This window comes from Colletes latitarsis, unplaced genomic scaffold, assembly GCF_051014445.1.
Source record: "Colletes latitarsis isolate SP2378_abdomen unplaced genomic scaffold, iyColLati1 scaffold0076, whole genome shotgun sequence".
In the NCBI taxonomy this organism is placed as follows: domain Eukaryota; kingdom Metazoa; phylum Arthropoda; class Insecta; order Hymenoptera; family Colletidae; genus Colletes; species Colletes latitarsis.
This window is the reverse complement of record NW_027488426.1, coordinates 15,001-20,000: the sequence shown is the minus strand read 5'-3', so window position 1 is coordinate 20,000 and position 5,000 is coordinate 15,001. Positions and strand designations below refer to the sequence as shown.

The 5,000-nt window shown below is 55.0% G+C and overlaps 1 pseudogene; it reads left to right on the top strand.

The window, feature by feature from the left end:
* Positions 1-326, top strand: part of LOC143351127 (large subunit ribosomal RNA) — a 3,140-nt pseudogene extending 2,814 nt beyond the window's left edge.
* The last annotated feature ends 4,674 nt before the right edge of the window (positions 327-5,000 follow it).

Sequence of the window (5,000 nt, the reverse complement as noted above, 5' to 3'; positions counted from 1 at the left end):
GTCGATCGTCCTCTTCGGCCGCCATTCAACACTCAGCTCAGAACTGGCACGGACTAGGGGAATCCGACTGTCTAATTAAAACAAAGCATTGCGATGGCCCCCAAGGGTGTTGACGCAATGTGATTTCTGCCCAGTGCTCTGAATGTCAACGTGAAGAAATTCAAAAAAGCGCGGGTAAACGGCGGGAGTAACTATGACTCTCTTAAGGTAGCCAAATGCCTCGTCATCTAATTAGTGACGCGCATGAATGGATTAACGAGATTCCCACTGTCCCTATCTACTGAGTCGCATTCTGACCGCCGAAGGGAACGGACGTGTTCAACCGCTGCTCCGCTACCTGAACCGCTCAACCGAGGAGTCACCGCCGCTTGGGTTTTTCCCACCTACCTGGCTGGAAATTCCAGAGTTTGAGGAGTTTTAAGTGTATTTTCGCGATTTATTCGCGATATACACGGCAGTTTCGAGGCGAATTAGTGCGATTTTCGATTCACTGTGTGTTTATCCGGAGTGGAATTCCAAAAACTCAATCGAGATTTGTAATTTCGGAAACTTCGGGGCGGCCGTGCGGGTTTGTTGCCGAATATCTCAGCCGCCAGGCGAGATATCGGAGTGAAACCGCGGCAGTGGAGAGAAGGAACTATTACGAAGAGAACGCCGGTTCGTGATCAAGAATCGGATAAAAATTCGATTTTTGGGAGCGTTTTAGGCGAGGAGTGACGCGCCGGTGAGTCACCGCCGCGTGGGTTTTTCCCGGGCGTGGCCGGGATTTCCAGCGCCTACGTAGCTGCTACGGGCGTGTCCGCGTTAGATTCGCGTTTAGAAGACAGTTCTGGGGTTTATTCGCGTCGTACTGTTGTTCCCTGTGGTTTCCTTGAAGTGAAAGTGCAAATACTCTGCGAGATTTGTCATTCTCAAATCTTCGGGGCGACCGTGCGGGTTCGTCGCCGTATATCTACGCCATCCGGCTGGATATCGGTGTGTCCTCGCGGCAGTGGACTGCAGGCATCGTCGCGGATACAACGATAGTTTTAAATTCAAAATCGGAGTAGGTTTCGAATTTTAAGGACGTTTTAAGTGCGCGAACCTCAATTCCAGGCGGGCCACGTCAGCGCCGCCATTTTGAGCCGACCGCGTGGCACGTAGCCAACGCCCAGTGACGTCAGCGACGCCATCTTGGGTCGGGCGCGTGACGCGCGATCAGTGCCTGGCGAAGCGGACGCGGCCATCTTGGGTCGACCGCGCCGCCGACCGAACGACCGCACTCGAGCCGAGCCGACGGGGCCCGATCGCCGAGGAGGAGTGGGGGCGAGCCCCGAGCGCTGCAACCGGCCGACCGCACGCGAGCGGATCCGACGGGATCCGAGCAAAGAAGAGGAGTGGGGGACGGTCCCCGCTCCAGTATGGCGCCAACCGCGCCGGCGAAGGTAGTCTTGTCGCGCTTGGGCGACAAGACAAAAACGACAGCAGCAGCCACAACAGCGCCAGCAAGGACTACGGGAGCAGCAGCATCGACCTCGACACCGGTGAAAACCACGGAGGCAGGACAACCTCCGGCAGCGAAGAGGAAGGCCAGCACTACGCCGGTCAAAGACACCGTCAGCGAGGGAGTTAAGAAGAAGAAGAGGGCAGTGGAACCCTCTTCGGGAGAGCAGAAGACCGCCGCTTCCATTAAGGAAGCAGCGTGCAAGGTGGAAGACCGGATGCTGGCGTACTGTATGGACCCAGCAAAAAAGGTCAACAAGGAGCAGGCGACGGTGATACTGCGTCTGTTCAAGGAAATGAGGGGCCATGTGCAGGACCTCCTGCAGCAAAACAGCTTCCTCGAGGGGAAACTCGAACAAGCCGCCCTTGATTCGAGGAAATCCGAGGCAACGCTGAACGGGGCCGTACAGAAGTCGATCCAGGCAAGCAGGTGCCTGGAACGAGCTGTAAAGAAGGCGGAGGCACCGCAGCCAGTACTCTCCTATGCGGAGAAACTGAAAATGGGGTCAGCGAAGCTACCACGGGGCGTACCTCCAGTAATCGGGCCACCGAAGAACGTGGTCATGATTTTTCCTAACAAGGAAGATGGAGAGATACGGACGAGCGAGGAAGCAAGGGAGGCGGTATTCACGCTGGTGAACCCTAGGAAGAGGGGCATGCAGGTGAAGGCCGTCAGGAAAATTCACGGCAACGGAATTGCCGTGGAAACGACTACAGCGGAGGGAGCCCAAGCCCTCAAGGAGAGTGCAAAGCTGAAGGACGCAGGATTGACCGTGAAGACGCCGGTCAATAAGAACCCACGGATGCTGCTCTTCGATGTTCCGCGAGGGATGTCGGAAAAGGAGATCCGGGCAAGCCTCAGGAAACAGAATACGAGCGTATTCACCGAGGAAGAAGCGAGCGGAATTAAATTCTGCTTCCGCACCGGCAGGAAGGACGGGGAAGAGACCAACTGGGTGGTCGAGGTCTCCCCTAGTCTAAGGATGAAAATGGTCGAGGCCCATAAAGTGTTCCTTGGATGGAACGCGTGCAAGGTCCGGGATTACATCGCAATCAGCCGATGCTACAAGTGCCAGGGATTTGGCCACATTGCGAAGCACTGCCGCCAAAAGGAGGAGGTATGCGGCCACTGCACGCATACAGGACACTGCGCGAAGGCGTGTCCAAGGAAGAGCCAGCCTGCAGTATGCGTGAACTGCAGGCGCGCCGGCAAAAAAGGGGATCATGCCGCCTCCAGCACGGCCTGCCCAGGATACCAGAAGGCTCTCGAGAGGTCAGTAAGTAGAACCATTTATGGATAATAATCTACTTACAGATGGCCGAGGAATAACGATCCTGCAGCTTAACATGCAGCGGTCGAAAGTCGTGCCACACGAGGTCAGGCGACAAATGGAGGAAACTGATGCGGATATCCTGCTTATGCAGGAACCGTATAGTTTTAAAAGAGTTATCCCAGGTTTCGGGACGGGCGCTACGTTAGTTTTTCACAACCACGCAGACGAACCGCCGCTCGCGGCCGTATGCGTGAGGAATAGAAAGTTTTCCGTGCTCAAAATCGCAGACTTGTGCACAACGCATTGCGTCTGTGTTCAGCTCTTCGACGGTAGCACGGAACTGTACGTAGTGAGTCAATACTTTCCGCCGTCGGAAAATATTGAACTCGGGCTAGCCCACCTCGACACAGTACTAACAAGGCTAAGGGGGAATAGAATTATAATAGGCGCGGACGCGAACGCGAAGTCACATGTATGGAACAGTAGAGTCACCGACGAACGTGGGGAACTACTAGAGGAATTACTCATCAGACATAACTTGTTGGTACTAAACGAGGCGGGACATCCCACCACGTTTGAGAATACGCGAGGATCGTCGAACATCGACGTCACTCTCGCGACCTGGGAAGCTATACCGCTCGTACACGGCTGGAAAGTGTACGAGGACGGAACCTCCAGCGATCATAGAATCCTGGAGACGCGCCTGAACCTCGGCATGCGAAGAGGACAGCCGCCGCCCCTACAACCACGGTACAACACCAGGAAGGCCGACTGGAACAAGCTCCAGAGGACACTCATCCAGGAGAAGCGCTCCTTGACGAACGCCGACCTAAACAGTCGGCAGGACGTCGAGGCAATGGCGGAAACCATGGAGCGGGCAATATTGACCGCCTGCGAAGCGGCAATGCCCAAAAAGAAATGGCACCAGAAATCTGTACCGTGGTGGACAGAGGAACTAACAAGGATGAAGAGGGCAACATACAGAGCAAGAAGACTGTATCAGGGGACACACGATCCCCCGACGAGGGAGATACTTAAACAGGAATATCGACGGTTCAGGAGAACCTATACAAAAAAGGTGACGAGCGAGAAGAATCGCTCATGGCGCCAGTTCGTCACCAGCCAAGGGAACCAGGAAGTCTGGGGTGTCGCAACGAAAACATCCCTGGGGAAACTCAGGAGGGAGGAAGCCACTTCCTCGATCAAACTGCCACACGGGGGTCATACGACCTCGTGGAGATCAACCGCGGAAGCGATGTTGACGGCGCTCGTCCCGGAGGACGACATGGAGACAGACACCCCAGAACAAGCAAGGACACGTATGGAAGTCCGAATCCAGCCAACAACGGAGGACAGCCCCCCATTCCAGTGGGAAGACCTGAGTGCCGCTGTAACGCGCCTCAGAAAAGGTAAATGTCCGGGGCCGGACAGGATCGAGGTGGAAGTTATCCAGAAATCCTGGGGATGTCTCCACGAGGAGCTCCTCAGGCTCTGCAACGGATGCCTCGAATGGGGAGTATTCCCAGCTCGTTGGAAGGTGGGTACCATCATTACAATACCCAAGGGTCCGGACAAGGATAGGAGTAACCCGAAGTCGTATCGGCCAGTTTGCCTGCTTTCAATGGTAGGGAAGCTGCTCGAACGACTGATGGCGAACAGACTCGCGAGTATTTTCCTCGATCATGACCTAACCTCCGACCGACAATACGGGTTTAAACCTGGACGGTCGACGGAGGAGGCGATCGTTAAATTTCGTAGTATTCTTAGGGAAAGGGAATTCGCGGAGGCAAAATACGTGATTGCGATAGCGTTCGATATTTCGGGCGCTTTCGATAACGTATGGTGGCCAAATGTCCTGTACGAACTCAAGAGAAGGGACTGCCCACGAAACCTATACAGGCTAGTGGAAAGTTACTTCTCGGAGAGGGCAGTACAGATCGTGGGGAAACAAGATTCAATCCGGAAACCCGTTACCAGAGGCTGCCCGCAGGGCTCGATATTGGGTCCAAGTTTTTGGAACCTAATTTTCGATGACCTGCTGGCGGTTCTCACATCCGACGAGCTGGAATGTGAACCGGTTGCCTATGCGGACGACGTCCTGGTCGTGATTTCCGGCAACTCGAGAGAGGAGCTGAGAAGGAAGGGCCAGGGGGTCGCCACGGCAATGTCCGAGTGGTGCGGAAGGAGAAAGCTGGAACTCTCAGCCGAAAAGTCGGAGATGCTCTTGGTCAAAGGATCGCTCGA